General features: G+C 41.0%; 2 long non-coding RNA genes across 2 annotated transcripts; both read left to right on the forward strand.

Moving 5' to 3' along the window:
* The first annotated feature begins 484 nt into the window (after window positions 1-484).
* Window positions 485-7,696, forward strand: LOC128801256 (uncharacterized). The gene is made up of 3 exons (XR_008435158.1): window positions 485-1,298; window positions 5,292-5,348; window positions 7,433-7,696. It is a non-coding gene; the product is annotated as an uncharacterized LOC128801256 (long non-coding RNA).
* A 504-nt stretch (window positions 7,697-8,200) lies between these two features.
* LOC128801306 (uncharacterized) lies at window positions 8,201-12,303 on the forward strand. The gene is made up of 3 exons (XR_008435170.1): window positions 8,201-8,628; window positions 9,988-10,233; window positions 11,537-12,303. It is a non-coding gene; the product is annotated as an uncharacterized LOC128801306 (long non-coding RNA).
* Window positions 12,304-23,614: the final 11,311 nt, after the last annotated feature.

The following is a 23,614-nucleotide window of genomic DNA, read 5'->3' on the forward strand; positions in this document are numbered from 1 at the left end:
GGCCCCAGACCCCGCGGGCAGCGGGCGGAGCCCCCCGACTCACCTGGCGGCGGGAGACGGCACCGGCGGGGAGCGGCTGCCGCGGCACTTCCGGAGAGCGGAGCGGCCACCGCCCCGCCGGGCAGGAAGGAAGCTGTGGGCGAGACCATCCGCGCAGGAGGGGGAGGTGGCGGCTTGGCTCATTGCTTCGGCGGCCGGGCACCACGAGCCGCGTCGGGGGAGAGGACCCGCAGGTGCCCGCGTGTTTCGCGTGTTTTCCCTGGAGCCTCTGCCTTCCTTGAAGGAGAAAGACAGAGCCACGGGCTCAGCCCCTCCACCCTGTGTGTGTGTCCTCCCCCGGCGACGCGTTGGTGCAGCGCGGTGAGGTCGCCACATTCCAAGGGCGGAGGGAGTCGCGCGCCTGCCCTTGTAAGGCAACGGCGGGAGTTTCCTGCTCGCGCCGGTGGGCGGAGCGTTGCCCGCTCGCCCCGCCCCTGCCCCGCCCCCCGCTCCGGCTCGGCGCTGGCCGGGGCTGCGCGGGGTGAGGGGGAGCCGGGGCCGCGGGGCCGCAGGATGGGTCAGGCCGGGAGCGACCACAGGGACCGCCCTCTGATGCAGCCTCTCCACTCAAGCCCGTGGCACAGGATTGCATCCAGACGGTTCTTGAACATCTTCAGTGAGGTTCTTGAACATCTTCAGTGAGCCACCCTCTGGGCTGCCTTGTTTGAGTGTGTGGTCACCTGCACAGTAAAGTTCTTCCTCATGTTCAGGTGGCACTTCCTGTACATCTTACCCCTTGGCACCACCGAGAAGGGCCTGGCTCCATCCTCTTGACCCTCCCTTCAAATACTTAGATTTAAAAGGTCCCTTCTCAGTCATCTCTCATCGAGGCTGAACAGGCCCAACTCTCTCAGCCTTTCCTCACAGGAGAGGTGCTCTAGTCCCTTGATTGACTTTGCAGCTCTAAACAGCCCAACACATGGTATGGCACTGTCCTGCATGCTCAGGTGGTGCTGCTGTGTCTGGAAGAGTGACAGAAGACTACAGAATATCCTGACTTGGAAGGGACCTACAGGGATCATAAAAGTCCTGCTCCTGGCCCTGCACAGGACACACCAAAGTTCACACCTTGTGCCTGGGAGCATTGTCCCAACACTTCTTGAACTCTGTCAGGCTTGATGCTGTGGCTACTTCCCTGGGGAGACTGTTCCAGTTCCCAATCATCCTCTGGAGGCAGAACCTTTTCCTAGTAAATAATACTGGTTTTAAGCCAAGATGAAGAGGAATATGGGATGAACAGAAACATCATCCAAAAAACAGTGAGTAACCAGAGGTCAGAGATACAAACAGCATCATATAGAAAATAGATATCACAACCACTGTCTACGTGGCCTAATTTATAACTTTGCATCTGGTTCTACTTAATTTTTACAGAGTTTGCAACTGTATGTGAAGTCACATAGTCTGTGAAAGCAGTAAGAGATTATCCATATTTCTGACTTTTTTGAGAGAACTGGACTTAACTGAGTGTTAACGGAGGTGTGGTGCCCCCATGGGCTCCCCTGGCAGAGAGCACAGCTCTGGGGGAGCATCATCTCTGCTCAGCACCTGCAGAGTCAAAACAAGCCTCTTGGAGTTTTCCGTGTCCCTGCTACTGGCAGTAATTTTTACCTATAGGAAATTGTGGTGGTTGCTGTCACATCTCCCACCTTTCCCTGGGCACTGGCAGGATGCTGCAGGCTGCGCACTTGGGGTGAGCCTGATGTGTCGTAACAGGCAGCTCCTGACCCTGAAGACATGAGTTTGTGCTGTAGAGTAGCTCCAACATGGAAGCTGAGACAGGCTTTCCTCTCATGATCCAGAAAGGGGTCATTCCTCATGCTGCATACAAAAAACATCTTTGTTTCTTATGTTTCTAGAGTCCACTGCTTCCACAGCTGGAGTCAGTGGTGAAACTGATGTGTAATCTATCCAAGTTAGCCTTGATATGAGCAGAAATCAGAATATTTGTCTATTTAAAGGTATTTTTATCCAACAATTAAATAAATAATACAGTGTCAGTGATTTTCTGTTTTCCTTCAAAAATTGGTACACTACTAAATCAATGTTCATTTTTTTGACCTATACTAAAATAATATTTTAGCTTATGTGAAATTGGAAAAATGGAAATAACAAGCAAAGCCTAAAATGTCAGTAAGGAATGTGTAGGAAGACCTGTTAGAATAATCCTTCATACTTGGGATCGGTGTATGGAGAGTCCTGGATATGAGCAGCTGTTGGGTTTAATATTTAACATAATGAGCAATACTTAATATATTGACTAACCAGAGGACTTTGGCCTACACTCTGAATCACCATAGTTGATAAACCTTTTACAATTCTTTTTCTGAATAATTTCTTAGTGGGGAAAGATGAGCAAGCTTTTATTTTGAGAAGTAGGGAGAAACGGACTCAGTAGATTTCAGGAATCTTTAAGAAATACAGCAGTAATATTGGCTCATAAAGAGCAGTCCTGTTTCCAGAAAAAGATAATTAACCAGTTGCAAAAAATGACATTGTTTATTTGTAGCATTCTTCTCACTAAATCTCTTTCTACTGTATAAAAGTGCCATGAGTTCATTTTACAGATGGTGAAACTGGAACACAAGTGAGGTAGACTACCGTAAATGCTAAAGATGAGGTTTGGGAATGTAAAGGGATTGTCAGTAAGTTAGGTGGTTTTGGAGTCTACTTCCAGCAGGATTTGGAAGTTTGCACTATGACCTTCCAATATTTGCAAACCTAAGTAATTTTAGACTCTGCCTTAAAGTGACTTACCTGCTGCTTCCTCAGAAGTCCCTAAAGAAAGAAGTATTGCAAGGCTGCTTTTAAGCTCAGTCTTGATTATACCTAGACTTAGGCTAATCCTTCTGGGTCGGTGACTCCTTTTTTTGTGTGCATAGTTTCACTGCAATAAATAAAGTATTAATGGAGCTACCAGGCTCCTCTCTTGCCTGGCAGGCATTCTGCCCAGCTCTGTGGTGGCATGTCTGGGGAAGGATCAGCCATCCTGGGCTCTCCTGGCCTCTGGCATCTCTTCATTTTGCATCTTCCATGTCTTTTCATACTCTGTCATTATAAAGCTCTCCACTGCTGTGTTCTATACACAGCTTGGGAACTTCTCAGTCTCAACACCTTACTCTTGGCATGTAGATTGTTATTTCCCACATACATCAAATACAATTTCCCTCTATGGAAATGATAATAAAGTAATTCAGGCTGTCAGGGGTAGCCTGATATGGAATGATAATAAAGTAATTATTATGGAGATGATAATAAAGTCATTCAGGCTGTCAGGGGTAGCCTAAAGAGAATTAGATCAATTTACCAAGAAAAGTCTGCAGCTGCCAAAATCCTGGCCATGTGGATGTAAAGAGCCATGATGTCACACCTCTTCATCAGTGTGTCTCCTCTGCAAGGATGCATTTTACTGGGAGAAGGATCCTTTAGAGAACTGCATACTTTAATTAAGTTCATGTGTCATACAAATCCCCAGACAACTCAGTGTTGTCTAAGGCACTCAAAGAATACAAGCAAAGCACCATACTCAAATTAATTATTTACCTACTCTAACCATAAGTAATATTTAGCAATTTGTCTAATGCTTTTCAAATAATCAAAAATAATTTGTTTTTCCAAGAAGTGAAATGATTACCAGAGTAATTAAACCGTGCAATTCCAGCTTATTCTGGCATGTGGAAAGTGGGTACCACATCATGGTCTTGGTGGTGCCGTTCTTAAGGCATTCCTGGGGTGGCAATTTGTCCCTGTGCTTCACTGACACGACTATGCGCCTGTAAAGAAGAGGTGCTGTTTCTTGCACCCGCACCGGAGCCTGGCAGCCGCCTGCTTACAGGTTCTGAGGAGACTGAGGATGATTCACTCATCTTGATTTCGGATTCCCAGCTTGACCTGGACACGCTTGTGTCGCTGCACAGCGCTCGGAGCCGGGAGCCGGGCCCGTACCGGCTGCCACCAGCAAGGGGAGCTCCGCATTTGGGTAGACCCGAGAGACAGCCCGGCTCCGTTACCGCCACGGACAGGAGAGGGGGGACGCTGTGAAGTGACATCAAATCGGTGTGGAAATAAGTCCTGCTGTAGGCTGCGGAAGGAAAGGGAAAGACCCGATAAGTGCCGCGAGCTCTGGCGTGACGCTTGGGACACTTCTGAGTTCCGCAAATCATAGAATAGAATTACTGAATGATAGGATCATTTGGGTTGGAAGGCACCTTGAAAGTTAATCATCTAGTTCCAACCCTCTTGCCATGGGCAGGGACACCTCCTGCTAGATCAGCTTGCTCAAACCCCTGTACAGCCTGGCCTTGAACACTTGCAGGGATGGGGCATCCACTAATTCTCTGGGCAATCTGTTCCAGTGCCTCACCACCCCCACAGGAAAGAATTTATTCCTAATATTTTCCTATTATCTGCCCTCTTTCAGTTTGAAGCCATCTCCCCTTGTCCTATCACCACATGCTCATGCCAGAAGTTCCTCTCCAGCTCTCTCTTCCCCCTCTAGGAGCTGGAAGGCTGCTATAAGTTGCCCCCAGAGTCTTCTCTAGGCTGAACAGTGCCAACTCTCTCAGCCTGTCTTCAAAGGAGAGGTGCTCCAGTCCTCAGATCATTTTCTGGGGACCTCTGGATCTGCCCCAGCGTCTTCCCCTTGCCTTTCCTGTGCTGAGGGCCATAGAGCATTGCCAGTTGCAAGCATCTGCCTGCCTCTACCAAGGCAAATTGCTTGGTATTTTACAAAGTGAGACCCTGCCTTGTTATAGCTGCCCCTCTTTGCTCAGCTTCACTGCTGTTAATTGCTTTTTCCCAGTCATTGGAAACTGTCCTCAAGCTCTGGTTGCTTCAGACGCTTTCCTGTGAGCTGGGTGTATCAGCTGTTAAAACTTTATGAAACCTGACGTTGCAGTTTTACATGTACCAAAACCAGAGAGACTTCACATGTAAAACTGCAACGTCAGGTTTCATAAAGTTTTAACAGCTGATACACCCAGCTCACAGGAAAGCGTCTGAAGCAACCAGAGCTTGAGGACACTTCTCTAAAGTTTCCAATGACTGGGAAAAAGCAATTAACAGCAGTGAAGCTGAGCAGCAGTGTGTTCATTTTATGGAAAGCTCAAATATTATTTTTCTAAGATGGAAAGTATTTTGTTCCAATCACAGTTACAAATGCAGTAATAGATACAGCATCACAGTGATCAACACTACCTATGGCAAATATATTTTCCATTTGTATAACAAAATTGTTCTCTCCTTGTTTGCAGCAGAGAAACAGTCTGTGTGAGTGTGATGAGCCAGAGCTGACCTACCACTTGACCAAGGTTTGAAAATCTTCCTCTGTATCTAGGCTCAACTTAGAAGGAATTTTTGAATAAATATGAATTAAATAATATATACAAGTGCTTGGAAAGTATATGAAAACAAATATTCTAAAATAGGTCAAGAGCTGGAAAAGAAAAGCAGATTTGGAATGAGTTTCCTTCAAACCTGGAACGCAATAGAGAGCTCGTAGTTTATGACCCCTTTTTTGTGAGAATTGATGAAATGAGCTCATGACAGCACTGGAAAAACAAACAACTTGCAGTGGAAAAATGAGTTAATTAACACAATAAATTAAACTGAGCTTCACAAAGCTCTGATAAACCTTCCTTCTCTAGTCATGCTTCCTGGTTCAAGTATGCCTGCATATCCCACAGGAACATGTTAATTTTGATGTTAATGTTTAGAATGTATTTGCTCCTTTGTGTAGCAGAGGAAATGTAACTAGGATTCCAAAATATCAATGAAAAGTGTAAATGCTTTTAAAATCAAATATTTGGAAATTTTCCTATCTGCATGCCTCTCCCATTATATGAGCATTATATGGTCTGTATACACCCAGTACTCCCTTGACTCCCCTTTGCCAGCTATGGAAGGATATATGATTTTATTCTGTTGATGAGCTGGGAAGACATCTCAAAACCCCTTGTTTAGAAAGATTTTGTGCTTTTTAAAATGAAATCTCACTTTTAAAAGAAAAGTATTAAGACTCTGGACATTTTACACATTAAGGCAGCTTTGAGACCAGAAACCAGACAGTAATGTGAAATGGCATGTGTAACTTGACTCAACTTCTTAATCTGGGGATAAGGGAGAGCAAAATAATTTTTCAAATGCTCCACCCAAAACTATAATTTGACCCACAGCTTTGTGATAATAGTGAAAAGTAGCTGATTGCAAATGATAGGGGAAATTGAAACAAAAAAAAAGTGGTTTTCAGTCCCTCTAGATATTCCCATTTTAAAGGTAGGCTTCTTGTGTCTCATATTGCAGAATAGCTGCCGACAGACCATGCTCCCCTGTGGCTGCACCCCAGAAAGGCTTCCTTGGGCTATCTGACAGATGTAATAAAATAATTTTTCTCCATTTTCCTCCCCTTGTAACAATTTCAAGGAAGGAGAAGGACAAGCTCCCACTTTTCTGACGGGGAGTTCTGTAAGCCCTTGTCCAGCCAGCCGTCCTCCCATCAGATCCTGCTTGTCCAGTTCTCCCTGCTTTCTCTGGAGCTGCTGTAGAGGGGAACAGGGGACCCTAGCTTCCTTGCTGCAGGTTTGGTTTCCCATGCTCCTGCACCCTCCTGGAAGGTTACCCCCTTGCTAGGACAGAAAGCCCATGAACAGGGCCAGACGCTGCTCACTTGAGCTTTTCCAGCAACCAGGCTCCTTCCTCTCTTTGTGAGCAACCCAACAGCAAAAGAAAACCCTAACTGCTCCACCAGGAATTTCTGGAGATTATCAGCAGCTGTTTTTAAGCCTCTAGCAGTCATTATGCAGCTGCACTTGGACATGAGTCCCTGCTGGCATGAGCAGAAGGAAGGGACAGATCCCCTCTTATTTACCCTGCCAGCTACTGTAAGAGCCTCTGGAGAACTCTAATAAAACAGTAGGAACTTAGAGATGAGTAAGCAGGAAATCAGCCCTTCTTCAGGAAACCAGTAATACATTTTTCAGGATTGTATTCAAACACACTCCCAGATGCTGGCTGACAATTCAGCTGTCTGCCCACCATGGATGTCAGAGCAGATGTCACACCCTTCCCCTCCAAAACCTGAAACACAGGACTTTTTCATTCATAGGAAATATCAAGTACTGTGGTACACTTAATAAGGTAACTTTTTTTTTTATACAAGCAAAATGAGAGAAATCAGATATCACCTGAAAAAATTTCCATAGTGTATTTTCTTTTAATTACACTTTAGACTTGCAGAAGTAATGACAAATACACGTATTAAAGAGTTTCAAGGTGTCTCCAGCTGGTTTGATGAAAATTGTTTCTCCATCATATGTAAAAAAAGTACAATAAAACACTAGTAAAATATTTTAAAATTTTGTGTTTCTGGACCCAATTTTTTGCCATTTCCCCCCAGTGTAGGAATCACAAGGATTTTTCACAAAATTCCATTGGAATCTGGAGCTTTCAAGAAATTCAGCCTCTGCAAGCTAAATATCCTAAAACTTTAATTCATAAAATGACAGAATGTGAAAATATGCTTCAACTATTTAGTTTGATCTCTCCCAGGTAACTACTTCAATTTTCTTTGGGCTTTGGCCAGAGGAAAAGTGATGTTTAAATAAATGGGTTTTTTGCAACAGAAGTGTGGCTAGATTTCAAAGAACTGCCAGGAGGTGATAAATGGACATCAGATGGGCTCCAATTTGGACCATCTCATAGAAAATAAGACCCATCTAGTAAACAAATGCTTCCCCTCTGGTTTTGCATGTGGCTATAAATAATAAACAAAGATATGCCTCATATATTTTGCTGTGCACATTTAGTCCTTGGGTTGGTATCAGCTTTTTAAGACAGTGAATCACATGAACTCCAGGCTCCACATGCTTTTAAGTTTATCTGGTAACTCTGAATGTTGTGGGTCCATATCTCTGTTCTAAGTATTCCTATGAAGATTATGCTGTTATCTATGGGAATGTTTCTAATTAATCCAAAGTGTGTGTGTCTGTAGAGAAGCTAATTCTAGAGGCTATCTCCCTGGAACTGTTTTTCTCTTGCTGAAGATTAGGATTCATATTTGTTGGTGTTAGCAGTGTCATGGGCCATGCAGAGCAGCACCTCTTGTGATAAAGAGATTGTACTGCCATTATGCTAGCAGGCATTTCAGGATCCTGTACCGTGTGTGCCCACGCCTAAGGAGTGCAGACCTCTGTGTGTAGTTTTCTGAATAACTCATCTAGCCCAGTTTTAACACACAGAGGATGGATGCTGGAGGAACCACGACTACAAGCAGTTCAGAAGCAGAGAATACCTGGACAAAAGAAACTTTTCTGCTCCACTGTCAGCTTCTTACCAGCAACACTGAGATCAGCTAGTAAGAACACATGTTGACAAGGATTTTATAATACATTTTTCAGAGCAATTTAAAGACCCGTGGAAAGATAAAACTCAAGACACTGGTATCACTGCATCTTCTTGAACAGGAGCAGCTAATGTTAATCACAGGATTATTTGTGTTTGAGGACACTAGAACTAAAGACATTCTGTGACAAAAGTGTTGAATTATTAATGCCAGATCCCAGGCTGGTTTCAAATGGCTGCTACATTTACAAGGTGAGCAGGAGAAACCCGGGCAAAGCTTGAGGGCAGTAGCTTTCCAGTTATTGCAGAGAATTAGGTTGCAAAATCTTCCTTAGCCAGCAAAGTCAATACTGGCACTTCACAGGGGTGGTACCTGCCCTACTGAGCAAACTCTGAGAGAAACCATTTTCAAACTAAGAGACAGGCATGCAGCAGCAAAGTGGTCATGACTCAAAAATTTTAAATACCAAATAGTTTGCAATTGTGCTTTGGAAACAGATCTGTATTCATTGCACTACAGGGAAAATAGGAGCCAGTTACAAAAGAAAATACAAAGGCAATTATGCAGCAGGATTTTAATGTTTGGAAATTTGACTCAGATGACTGGACTCTGAAACATATTTCCAGAACTGTATTCTCTGCTCAGTCTTGCACATATTTGGTTCTTATGTTGTTTCCCCTTTTTGGGCAGAACAAAAAGCCAGGGATCACAGAGTGAAAAAAGGCAAAGGAGAGTATAACCCCTCCTGTGCTCAGACTCATGCCAGTGTCAGACCATTCCTTGAGACTATTCAGATTTGTCAACCCTCCATCTGCTTGCCTAAGTTGGAACAATTGTGAAAGAACCTTTAGCTTCCTGTGAACTTTAAGTCCACCATAATTAAAAGGTGGCTGCTAATTAAGTGTATGTGCAGCTCACCCAGTGAGTGCAGTTCCTAAACACCCTGAGTGTGTGGAACTACATCTGGAACAGTAATGCCCTGATATGTAGGTCTTTCTTCCTTGAATTATTTTGGGATTCTCAAGATATGTTTTTCCCAGGCAATTGCTTTTCCTAAGTAAAATTATTTGAATTGCAAAATCGATTTATTATTACAAGCTTGTTTTAAGAACTTGTGCTGGGAAGGCATTGAAACCAGAAAGCTTTGTGAATTGTATAGCTGGTTTCAGCTCATTACTTTTAAATTATTTTCAGTGAAATAATATTATGCATGTATCTGACACCTAGAAAGAAAAGCTAAAAACAAATAAAGCATTACCATGTTTGCTAGGGATTGTGAATATCAATATTGCTTTCAGCAGCTTTCACTGATCTATGCAAATAACCATGTGGCTGATTAGCTAGTCTGAGCTTGCATTCAGAATACTGAACCATGATCCATTAGTTATACACATAATTCAGAGATGCAGTGCTCAGAAGATTAATGTCCTTCAGCAATTTTAATGAACAGATAGAAATTTTAAAATGCCTGGTTTTGCAACAGCTCTGCATTTTCACAGTGTGCAATATCTCTCCAGCTCAATGCTTTCAGTGTCGAATAAGGCAAATACAGATTGCCTGTGTCTAACATTGATAAGTGTTATCAGTGTCTTTTCCTTGCCTCTGTCCAGGGTGAAGAAGATCATCTTCTTTCATGTGGGTCATTAAACTTCTGAAACCACTTCAGATTCATATGTAGCTCTTTCAGAACCTTTGGAAAGATAATTTCCTTCTGAGGACCACATCCTTTATCTGGACATGCAGCTAAAGACTTAACCATGTTTCTGGACATCATATTCATGATCATATCAAATGTTTGTTGCTCTGTGAGCCCTGATGACAATCTGGCAGTGATGTAGCACTAATCCTTTCATGAGGTATGTCCAGAGATCATCCAGATATCAAGGTTTGCCTTAGGAAAAACCTCCTCTTTGGTGACAGCACACGAGTGACTGCAGGGAAACCTGTTCTCCTCAGCAGCTTTCACCAGCTGCGTTCCTTTAATGCTGCCAGCCCACTGGCTTGAGCTCTGCCCCAATTTTCCAGGGTAAGGCAGTTTGAGAAGCAGGATATGGGAACATAAGGACGGGAGATGGAGAACTGAGCAAGTAGGTTGCAATGTCAAAATACCCTTTAAATCATATTTAGAGTCTGTCACTGTCAAAAATCAGCCCTTGAATTGAAGGAAAGCTTTGCAACCACACTTAGACACTGTAAATTTGTGCAATGGAGCAAAAAAATTTGCTTCGTGTCACTGATAAACTACTGACTCCAGGGCTGGGTCTGATGCTAACAGCTCTGAAACAGTAAAGAGAATAGTAAAATACAGCTGAAACTGCACTGCTTAAACTGCAGAGTTTTTTAAAACAAATCTGTCATCAGATCTCCAAATGGTCTGTTGTTACTCTTCCACAGCTTTCAGCATACTGACAGACAACCTGTAGGCATTGGAGTATCTGGAGGAGTTTAAACACTAGATTGTAGAGCCACAGACATGTCACAGTGTTTTAAAAAGAAAAATGACAAATCAAAGTAGGAATCTGGAGGAGAGCCCCCAGATTTGTGAGGATGTATGGATGATACTCCTGTCTGTCAGCTGTTAAGGCAAGGGCTAGCACAGGTTGCCCAGGGTGGTTGTGCACTCTCCATCGCTGGAGGTTTCGAAGACCCACCTCAACAAAGCTGTGAACAGTCTCACAGTTGACCCTGCTTTCAATTAGAGGGTCAACAAGAGACCATCTAGGTCCCTTGCAACCTTAATTATTTTGTGATTTTTGTGATTCTCATTGTAGATCCAAATTGCCTTTTAGATGTGCTGTACTGTCTGTTGATAGTAATTACTAGAAATTGTTAGCTGGACTAGCAGTATGAAAATGGAAATGTAAAACAGTATGCAAATTTCTACAAACGAAAGGCAATTTAGACAGAAATAATTGCAAATAGAGTGATGACAGTAAAATGATGAGACACTTGTTCTCTCTTACCAGCAATCCTATCATGAAAATATATGGCAGATTTCTGAAGTCTTTCACTTATGCAGAGGCTTAATTGCTTAATCATTTTCCTAGAGGGATTTTTTCTGGTTAAGATCAATAATGACTTTCTTGGCAACTGAAAATTGTTCCTAGTGCATAAATGCAAACCAATTAAATTAATAATCCCTCTTTTATTTTACTTCAGACATACCAATCAGAGAAGCTGAAAAGGTTGGTCTTATACTGCTGCGCACAATGCAGACTCGCTGGAAAGAAGTGTGGCTGTAAAGCACAATTGAAATACAGCTAGATTTAGAAATTCTGCTAGTGTTGCATTGTTTGAAATAGCAATTCCCTGTGGTGTAAAGAAAATTTAGAAATTGGTTCTTTGTGCAGTCAAGCAAGATCCTTTGAAGAGCAAAACACTCTTGGAAAAGAGAAGAAAAAGAGAAAAAATGAATGGAAGAACACAGAATAAAAAGACCAAAAATTATATAAAAGAGAAGAAAGATGAACCAAAACCTTCTGATTCTTATGCCATGGGCACAATGCAGCTGTGGTGGTTACAGACTGGGAAAATCTGCCAGATTCCTATGGTTTATAAAGGGGGCAGTACCAAATTACCAAACTGGCCAGCAACATGGGGGTGTTTTGCCACAAACATTGGGTGAAGGTTTTCCTTGGAAACTAGAAAAGAACAGGAAGTTAATCACACTCTCAAGGTTAATTTTTTTTCATGTGGAGGATGTTTTTGTCTCAACCTACTTTCAGTGCTTGACAATTACTGATCTATGAGAGCCTCCAGCAGGGTTTTTCCAGTTCACATTTACTTAATACTTCAGAAGAGCCAGTGGCTGCAAGAACAGGCATGAAGAAAAGCAATTTTTCCTTTTGCAAACCATTATATTGAAGATGAGTTTCAATTGAGATTCCACATGAAATTCTTTGTCTGTTAGACTGATCTTTGATGGCTTTGAGGAAAATACTATTTGTTTAAAATAAATTTAATTTTTATTTGCAATCTCCCTGCCTTTTTCTCAATATGGTAAGAAAATAATTTGTTATGGGGAAAAATCAAGAACTTTTTTCTTTAAATATTCATAACATGGCTGAAAAACCCGACTAAACAAACAGCTCATCTTTCAAATGGAAAGGGATCCAATTTAAAACATATAAGGAAAGACAGTTCAGCTGATATGGCCATGACAGGTACTACATAGAAAAGTTGTGACACAAGAAAATTAGATCTGATGGAAAATCCAAGGTTATAAGTAACAGTTAAATAAACTAATGTTTAAAATATAAAACAACTGGAAGATATGAATACAATATCTTAATTCCTTTGAAAGCACATCAGCATATGGAAGATTTTTGACAAATTACTGTAGATGGGAAGCTTGAATCTTGTAGCTCTCCAGCTCCCACAGCCCTGCTATGATTTATGCAAAGCAACAGCAATCATCACCAGAGTCAGGGGAAAAAAGAGAGCAAGAGAATGTTTTCCCCTCTTGATTTGCATATTCTGAATAAATTTCTGTTGCATATGCCTGTCAAAAGCGCATTTAAAATCTTTGTGCAGTTTAAACGGAGATCAAGTAGTGACAAAGTGTGGAAGAGATTTAAAGTAGCTGGTGTGAAACAGTACAAGGATTTTTAATAGAAGGATTTAGGTCAACTGGGCAATGATTTGTTTTCAACATCCATTTTATATGACTCAATCAAGTGCCAAATGAAAAATACTGTAGATGAGAAGCTGAGTATGCAGAACAGGCTGGGCTGTACACTCAGCAGTGCTACAGCCTCTGCTTTGCACACCAAAATGGTCCCTATACCACTTGTTTTTGCCATATTATGTAATTTCTCAGCCTTTTAAGTTCTTATGAAAGGTCTCAGAAACTGAGCTCCTGTGATAGAATCATTGAATGGCTTGGGCTGGAAGGGACCTTACAGATCATCTCATTCCAACACCCCTGACATGGGCAGGGACAACTTTCCAGTAGACCAGGTTACTCAAAATGCCATCCAACCTGGCCTTGAGCACTCCAAGGAACGGGGCAGCCACAATTTCCCTGGACAACCTGTTCTGGTGCATCAGCACCAGAACAGTGAAGAATTTCTTCCTAATTCCCAATTTAAATTTGCCTTCTTTCACTTTAAAGCCATTCCCCCTTGTCCTGCCAGTACAAGCCCTGGTAAAAAGTTCCTCTCCAGCTGAGTTGTAGAGCTCCTTTAGGTGTTGGAAGGCTGCTCTAAGGTCTCCCCAGAGCCTTCTCTTCTCCAGGATGAATCTCCCCAGCTCTCTTAGCCTGTCTTCATAGGAGAGGTGTTCCTGTTCTCTCATCATCGTTGTGGCCTTGCTCTGGGCCACATGCCCATGTTCTTCTTATGTTTGGGGCCTCAGAGCTGGATGCAGCACTTCAAGTCTCATAGAGCAGAGAATATTAACTTTATATATATGACCACATAAGACATGCCAAATATCATGGTTATTTTTTCCATGTATTTTTTTTTTTCTCAAGTGCTGGAGAGCAACATCAGCATGCAGTATGGTGTTTTGAACTGAAAATTTGTAGATGAAAAGTAAGCAAGAGGAGAGTTTTTAAAAATAGCACAGGAATGAGGGAGAAGGTAATCAATGTGCCTTCACGTTAAAGTGATGTGGTCATGCTCTTTGCTGTGAGAAGTGGTAGAAATACAAACACAAATAAGAGAAATAATCAGACACAGGGACAGAAATAAGGCTGCATAAGCACAACATTGACTTAATAGTGCCCTAAATGTTTTCATTAGAAGGCTGGGCTTTCTCATTATGCCCATTATGCCTCATTTTAAAGCATCATCTGGGTTTTAACAGAGCCTTGATGACCTCAAGCTCTTATGCTAAAAAAACATTAATGTAATGCCCACACAGACATTGTCTAGAGTTATATCTGGAGGAGATTTAAATTAACTAGCTCATTTGGACTAGCTATATAGTGCTAAGATCAGGTCTGGTTGAAAAACTCACCCCAAACTCATTAGCTCAGTAAAAAGCAGGTGGAAGAGTCCTGTGTTGAGCTTTAAATTGTCAGAACTACACCATCACTAACGTTGGATTTAGTTAAGTAAATCTCTCATGGATAAATCTCCCTGTTATACATGTTATCAGGGGAAAAAAAGACGCTCTGCTTTCTGAGCCAACTGCTTGAGTAGGCAGAGAAAGATATTTTAATAGCTGACAGTCACTCCCCACCTGGCCCTTCCCTGCCCTGTAAGTCGCTCTTGGTGCCTCTTTCTAGTTCCACTACCTGCAGTCACAGAGATTTCTCACTCTGGCAGTGAACCCACAGTTGCTTTTCCTTGGGAGCCCCAGCAGCCCAGTGGGGTTTTGGGCACACCTGGTGCCCATTTGGTATATAAGTTCCTCTCAACATCCCTGCAGTTTGCTTAGTGCAAGTACTGAAAAGAGGTGTAAATCACTCACTCAGGAGTCGTTGCTTTTCACTGGTGGAATACACAGGCACAGTATTTTGGAGGACCACTTCTAAAATTTATTGTGGCTAAAGACCTGGAGGAGATGGATTTGCTAGTTTAGGAATCATATTTTGCTGCTGTTGTTTAACCTTACACTGAAATATGAGGATTTCTTTGGGTATAAAGATGCTGGTTTGTCAATGGCAGTCATGAGAAATGAGGCAGGGGTCCTCTACTTCGTTCACTGAGGGGAGAAGGCTGCTGCCACTTTGCAGGTATGTCCAGCTGAGGAGGTGTTCAGTGGAAGAGGGAGGACTGTGCTAACAAGACATTGACAGTTTCTCCTGGAAAGCCAGGAACAAGCTATAGCAAGAAAAAGACAGATGAGGAACTAGAGATATTCAACAGCTTATAAAATAACCAAATCCCAGTTGATTTTCAGAAAGTCAGTAAAGGTTGAACTCTCATCTGTAGGTTAGTGTTATATTGAATTTTAGAATTTTACTGTAAACAGCTATTTTTTTTTAATAAAGGGCTTTGTTAAGCCACTGCAACTTCTCCTATAAGTCACTTGAGCTATAAGATAATAAACTAGTTAAGCAACAAATGTTAATGTGAAACATCCCCTGGAAAGGATATTGAGAACCTGTCCACTTTGATTTCTTGCTTGTTTTCCTGAACTATCCAATACTGACCATCATCAGACAGAAAACTGATCTTGCCCTCCAGTCTTTGAAGCATCTTATTTTAGTTCATGCTAGTCCCTTTTGTTGAGTCTCCAAACTTAAAGTTGCTCAGAAATGAAAAAAAAACTTGACCTACAGCATGGATGGAGAAACTAGAGTATTGGCCCATCATATAAAAATCAGGATTTATCCATTTCAGAGTTACACATACAGCTGCCTTTGTGGAATATAAGTGCACTGGAGTCTGAAGTCACTAGCTATAGCAGATATTTTAAGTTACTGAAAAAAACTATTCAAATAATTTGATTAACTCTCTGAATATTTGTGAAATGTCCTGGTGGGTTTGGCAATTGTCTCATAATCATTTGGTGCTACAGCTTATGCTGTTGATGTTTGAACTACTTCATTTAAAGTTAAATCACACCTGGGAAATTATCACCAAAATGATCTCTGACTTGCATGTCCCCCCATCAGATCCTAATCTCAGTTCCTTCTGTTCTTCAGTGTATCTCCTGATTTTCTTTAAATATTAAACAGTCTAATGTTCACCTCTTTGTCTTCATCAGGTCTTTTTGCATTCACCCCCAATTTCTGGAAGACTTTCTTACTCATGATTGATGTTTGAAATTTGAAGGTCTGTCCTGTAGGGAATGTTGAATATAGCAATGTATGAATTTCTAATGCAAATTCTCCTCAAAACTTTGTTCTAATTGTTTGAGCCTAATTGTTATATTAGACATAATTTCCAAGGGTAATGGCTAAAGAGCTAAAAACATTATTTGTTTCTTCTATTAAGATATAGCCACTATGCTTTCTTTTAAAAGAAACATTTGATTGATTCAAAAGTATTTCATCAATTAATGTGAGAACAAAAAAAAATGGAAGATGTGCTTGTGTACTGGGTACATTTGTGTTAGCTGTGCCTGAATGATTGTGGAAATGATTATTGTAATATCTGAGGCAATTGCTTTGTTTTATTGCAATAGTAGCTTGCACTTCAGTAAGATGTTATCTACAGACTGTGTTCTTTGTAATGACATAGTTCAGTCACATGGATAACAAAAAAGGGGGTGGCAATCACTGCAAAGTCACTGTTTTTAGTGCTCCCCAGGGGCCATTGGAGCTCCCCCAGGCTCTATCAGGACCTGGTAGCCAGTGCTTGTCCCACTGCCCCAGTCCCAGACATTGGGCACCTCTGTTTGGTCAATATCCTACCTAAACTATTGTGAGAGACGGTCTGAAGTTTCCTTCATTTGCCTCACGACCGTCACAAGGACCCTGAAGACCCCTGACAGGAGTTCTGGCCTGGCCGAGGTGGACACGGACGCTTGCCAAGTGACTGTTAGCAGATGCACTCGCTGTGCTTCTACAGAGCGTTGCATTCAAACAGGTTGTGACAAGCAGTGGCTTGTCCCTGCATGCCAGCACCTGCTTCACAGACCAAGGGGCTTTTCACAATGGCCCATCAATCTTGCCCACCTTCTGGCCAGACGCCACTCGCTTTGGCTAAAGACTATATAAACTGTAACTTTTTGGGAAGACTTCGGTGCACCCCCACAGATGACGGCGAATCCACGTGGCTGACCCATTGAGGATCTCGTCTCGACAGTGGTAGCTATTTTCCCCTCCCCCTCTTTTCTCTCTATTCTTTATTTCCTTTTCCTGTCCCCTCTATTGCATTTGCTGTTGGTACCTAAATACAGGTGCATTTGTTGTGATTAAACTGATGGTCCCCTGCTGTTTGCCTTTTTGCACTTTTGGGATCGGTTAACGAATCATCACGACACCCACATGAGTGGATCATGACAACTATTTAACTCATATTTTGAAGTATATTACCTGTTTCTAAAAGCTGCGTGCCTAAGTGGCAGGAGCTCAGATATTGTACCTCAGTCAAGTTTTCTGGGTTTGGGTTATCTGCAGTTATAGATAACAGTTACCAGGTACAACTCTGGTCCTTCAGGAATCATGTGTCAAGGTGTTTTGGCCAGTCTTTCCAAGGTACAAAGCTAAACACAACAATGATATTAGAAACTATCCATCATTACTGGAATAAAAGTATTGAAAAATCTGTGATGTTTAGGAAAGAATGATGAAATGTGGGAAGACATTTGACAACCATCTGTTTCGATATGGAAGTTAAAATGGCAGGAGAATACTATGGATTAAAAAAAATCTAAGTGTCAAAAGCACTTAAAGAAATTATAAGAATTTTCTTTTGGAATAGCTCCAGGAATCTGCTATATGCTCTTGGGGTAAGGTTTCATTATGGACAGAAACCTTTATAATGTTACAAAGGAAAATAAATGCTGTCAGCAACAACATTTTAATGAGTCATTTCCAGTTCCAGAGAGACGCTGCAGAATAAATGCTGCTAATAATGGTAAGGCAAATATTTCTGTATGATGAAAAATTGATCTAGGCACCAACAGTCAATAGCTTGAGAGGCTTTTGGAAAAATTTCTATCCATATCAAGGAGACAGTGGTCTTGTACTTGGTTATTCAGATGTGAGGCCAGACACTCAAGATGTTGTAGGCTGCACTCAGACCCTTCTGTTAAAAGGTTGACTGCTTGTTAAATATATGAGCTGAGAGTGATGCAGAGAATCAACAGAAGCCTGGATATTAATACCTTCTTATGGGTGAAGGCAGGGAACACAGACCTCCCTTCCCTTCAGTGGGTTATAAAGATGGCTAGTTGGAGCATAATGGACAATAGCACATCTTCCAAAAGTGATTTTTCTTCTCGATAAAAATCAATTCAGAAAACTGGACCCAAGTTTGAAAGCAAACTCCAGAAGACAACACACATGCTCAAAACCTCTGTTCTCCAAGAATTGTTTTGCTAGATTTATTTAAGATTATACTCAAATGAAAGAAATGGACTGTCCTCAGCTACAGCATGCCGTAGCTCTCAAAACTTCAGCAGACAGTCTGGAAAGCTTTTTGTTCTGTCATGTCGGGTTCTAAATTAATATTCCAGCTTTCCCATTCAGAAAAACAAACTTGTCTCTAGCAGTATGTAGTTCTAATTAGGAGAAGACAGAACTAGTATTTCCTAAGGGTCTCTCTCCCAAGCCCAATGTGACTAAATACTTGTGGATACAGAGTGCTGCAGGGATTCTGAGGCTTGCAGAGCTCCAAGTGATTTAAAATATGTACTTTGATATTCAAATAGGATTTCAGTGATTTGAAATTAGCTGTGGATATTATCTCATAATAAAGCTAGATCTTAAATTGTGTAAATTTAAGGGGTAAAATAATATTAAATATTTTGCTGTTACACTGTATCTCCATTTTATTTACAGAATGAATGGAGGCAGCACAGAATTTGAAAACTGTATTGAACTTCATAGTGCCATTATGCCTTACAAAAACACTGAAAATGTTGTTCAGATTTTTATTCCCCATGTGTGAGCTATACAGATTGTCTTGCAATCAAAGCAGAGAAATGTGATATTTAATTGCTTTCATTTCTCTACATTTTCTTGTACTCTTAAAAAGCAATTTGCCTGTCATTAAGGCTTCTACAACGTCAGTGCAAATGACCCATGGTGAAGGAGTGGATCAGGAGTTCGTAATGGAATCCAGGAGTCTGTCCCCTGAGGGTCCATCTACTCTAACTAAAAATATACATTTTAGCCCAGAATCTATAGTTTAGTGGCACTGCTGCTGGCACAGTATTCTGGGGGAAGAAAAGCTTGTATTAAGGTTCCCATTTTTCATTCTGCCTGTTGCAGATTGGGCAATTTCCTGAGCCACAATACAGTTTCTATGACTGCACAACTTTTTGCTGGCCATGGTTTCTGTCCTCATGAGCAAAAACCAAAAGCCCATACATTTGGTGCACCTGAGCAGCTCCTGGTGTGGCAGGTGAAGAGGCTTCTGAAGTTACTGCATGGTGGAGCATCAGGCAGGAGGCAGTGGCTCCCCAGGGAACAAGTAGCTAGTGGGGACAATGAAGGGATTTCATGTAGAATCAAGGCGGTGAGGTGAAGAGGAAGGTACTGATGAACTACTGTAGAGAAAAGCCTGGGATCCTCTAGCCTTGTCCAGACCTTCTTCTGGTGGTTACACCCATAAAGGGGACAGTGCAGGAGGATCTGGAATGTTCTTGGTTGTGTTGCTTGGCAAGTGTGAAAAGAAGCTATAGCAGAACTGAGAGGGTTGATATTTCTGTCAATGCAAATGAACAAAATAAAATGCACTAATCACTTTTCTTGAAAGCTAAATTTATAATGCAGAGGTAAATTATATTACAATGAAGTCACACTGCATTCCACCTATTAGATCTCAGATGACAGAACTCATTCTGATGTAATATTCAGCCACACAGATTACTCATTTCTATGCCAGAATGCTGGGACCAAAATGAAAGAAGACAAGCCCATTTAATTATTCCTAGAGGTAATATTGTTTAATTTAGAAACAAAAAGTTAGATTTTAGAGCTGTGTTGTTTATATCTACTTAAATGCCTCATGAGGTCATGTTCTTAATTTAGCATTTTATCTTAAAGAAGACGATAAAAAAGTAACACTGTCAACAGAACAAAGAAAATACATTTCTGTTGAAATGTAACTCATATGACTTTAGAGTCTTGATAGATTGTCTGTCATTAAGCTGAAATATTTATATTACCTGTACTGTGGCTTGGCATTAAAAAAAAAGAACCAATAAAATGTTCAAATTCTTGTACCATAGCAAAGGTCAACACAGGGATTGGTCTTTCCTAGTTTCTGGTTCATTACATGGTTTCTCTCCTCCTAAATCTGATTTATCTAAGGAAAAAAAATCCTAGAAATAATTTTGAGTGGAATGTTGATTTTATTCAGAAATTATTGAGGATATCTTAAAGGGAGAACTCTGTATCTCCTTTAGTTTGAAGCTGCCGTCATCATGTCTTTGCACAGAGATAGTACAGGGTATCGGTATCTGTCTCTGTCTCTCTCCCTCTTCCATGCTATATTTATAGCATCCCCCTGGCCATAAAAGGTCTGGACTGGGGCTCTGACATTCCACTGACTGCAGGCATTATTTTTGTTCTGGACCTTGAAGTCCAGTCCTTACCCCTCGTCCTAACTACCTCTTTCTTTGCTGGCTTCATTGTTGCTGTGTTTTTGTGCTATTCATCCACTTGGGAGCTCTTCCATTTGCTGCCATTCATTTGGATCCTGGTAAGTGTTTTTTTTATGCCGGAAGGTTTTACGTGTTCAATTATTTTTAATCTGAATCTTTAATGCCAAGTTGATAGTAGCTCCCTTTATTCTTCTTAGCTCAGCTGTTGAGGGATTTGTGGACACGAATTGAAGACATCTGAAGGTTCCACTGTGAACCTGAAAGAAAGTAGTGCAGGGGCTCTTTTATTTTCACTCAGCTATCTTTGCATATTGTCACAGTACTCTCAAATGAAGCATGGGTTACTGAGATACAGGAGGAGTTTGTCATGTAGTCTTCTGCGGGCTTAGAGAAGGTTTAAATAACATAAATATTTTCTTGTTGCTTAGGATGTTATCTTTGCTTACAAGAGTTTATTTTTAAAAATCTATTCACTGTTTTCATTGATTGATGAGTAGATCTTTAAAGAATTACACAGACTGATAAACAGCACAAGAGGTAATGCCAGCAGAATCACTTCCTTTAATGTGTAGCTATGAAGTATAGACAAGTACAGAACTGTCTGTCTGCTCAGTAGTAATTTTAAATACTCAGTTCAATAGCTGCTAAAATATAGCTCCAAAAACTGTGAATTCATCTAACTATGGCCAATAATATTTTTAGGCCAAGCTCTGAAGTGCTACACTGATCTTGAGATGGAGTGTTGCCCTCACACTGAAGGGGGCTGGTTGGTGCATGCAGACTAAGCAGATGCAGGTAGCATAGATAAAACTTAAGAGATGGGAGTCAGTCTGATAATCAGGCAGTGCTCCAGATAGGAGCAAAGTCCTTGGAAGTTTCTGAGTTACTCTATGTCATCTCCGATAGCATCACACTACTGTATCTGATCAGACTAATGTAACCAGCTTATCCTGGCCTGTGAGCAATCCGTGATGTTTCAGAGGAAATATAAAACATAACTCATGTTGTGATAAAATACCTATTAAAGGAGTTTCCTTTTACATGATATGAGTCAGTGCTGGTCTTTGATTTGAACCACTGGAGCTGACTTAGTGTTCAGTGCCTGCCTTGCTATCATAGTCCTTACTCCTATCACAGACTTTTACTCCTGAGGGCAGTGAGACAGTGAGACCTATCGTGTTTGGAAGAAAAATGTTTCCTTTGTACATTTTAACTTGTTCTTTTGGTCTGATAAAAAGTAAATGAAATGCCTTGTTTAATTTCTTAATGGGCAACACATGCAGTGCTTCATACTTGTGGATCACCTTCCATCCTTTGAAGCCTGGAAGGCTGTGGGAATGCCTGAGCTGAATGTCTGTTAGCATTGTGGCTGTTGTATGAATGATGAAGCCAGCCAACACTTCAAATAAAGCTGGTGAAGACAAACCATAGTACTCTGCAGAAGGAAAACAGGATGTTCTCATGTTCCTTCTCTTTCAGTGTGCAAGACAATATTCTTCTGCATGCCTTAATCTCCCTAGGCAGTGATCATAACGACTTACAAGTCCTAAACCCATAAACCCAGCTCTGCAGAGGTGGAAAAGGGAGACAACAAAGAAAAAAGGAAAAAAACTTCTGAAACTAGGGAAATTAAGAGGAACTACGTAGTACTGGTAGCTAACTAAGTGAAATAAGTAGCAACACAAAATATTGACAGGTACTAGAAACAAGAATGCTAAACGGGATAATTGCATTATTTTAGACTGACATGAAAAAATAGCCAGCATTAGGAATAAGAGAGTTAAAAAGGAACATCAGCTTTTGCCATAGAAACCAATGGGCTAACACTCTTTCCCATTTCTCCTTCTTCCTCAGATAAAAATAAAGTAAATGTATAATTTGGTCTTCTTGAAGTCTCATGGTTTCCCTTTGGTCAGGATATCAGCAATTTCTTTTACATAAAATGTTTCTGAATAAATTTCTTCCTTGTTGACTTCCTGCAACTAGAGTTATCCTACAAGGAGCATTTCCCTTGTGAGATCCCTGAAATATATGAACATTTTCCTTTTTGCTTTTGATTTTTGTTTGGTTTGCGTTTGGCTTGTTGGGTTTTTGGTTTTGGTTTTTTTTTTCATAATTTACCTTGGTGAGGGCAAGTACCTCAGCAGCTTTCAAAGATAATAGTTTGAAATTTGTTGACTTGCTATCAGAATCAAATACTAAAGGAAAAGCCAAGGACTGAAATCTAGAGGGCATAAAGACCAGCGGGGGAAAAAAAACATATAATCACAGAATATTCTGATCCAGAAGGATCATCAAAGACCAACTCCTGACTCTGTGCAGGACAACCCAAATTGGATATCTAGACTTTCATGATGTCATGATTGTCTTACAGTTCTGTAAGTGTATTTTAAGTCCAAACATTAAATAGTTTTTCATTAATATGAAGAAATCACGAAGCAGAAAAATATTCCTATTGTTGTGATCAATACTAAAAAACCTCAAAACAGTAACAAACACCTCTCACCCTTGTTTTTTGATCTTCTTTAAATCCTTGTAAACATTTCCTTATTGTAGCTCATTTCTGTTACTAATCAGGGTTCTTTTCAGGGACAATACTAGTAGCCATGTGAGCCTAAAAGAAAGAGAAAGAAAGGTTATCATATGGATTACTTGAGGCAAGCTGCTATGTCAAAGTAGAAAAAGTCAGTTATAACAATAGCAAAATAAAAATGCAAAATAATGACTGTTGGTTTTAAAACAAACAGACAAGAAAAATTCTTTCTGCACTCAACTTTCATCCCATTTTGAGAGGGGAACTACCTCTCACCTGATCAAAATTTGAACTACAAGTTGACTACAAGACAATCAATTGATGACGTGCAAACTAAAATTAAATGGGCCTATCATCTGGAGGAAGGGTCTTGGCAACCTTGAACATGATATTTTAGGTTAAAAGAAAAGGATTTGCATTGAGGAGCATGATATTATTTTACCCGTTGCACACAGACTGGATCCCTGATTCAACTGTAAAAGTATAATGCACAATTAAGCCCTTTTAAATTGAACCCTGGTATCACGTACAAA

This window comes from Vidua chalybeata, chromosome 1 (assembly GCF_026979565.1).
Source record: "Vidua chalybeata isolate OUT-0048 chromosome 1, bVidCha1 merged haplotype, whole genome shotgun sequence".
NCBI lineage: Eukaryota > Metazoa > Chordata > Aves > Passeriformes > Viduidae > Vidua > Vidua chalybeata.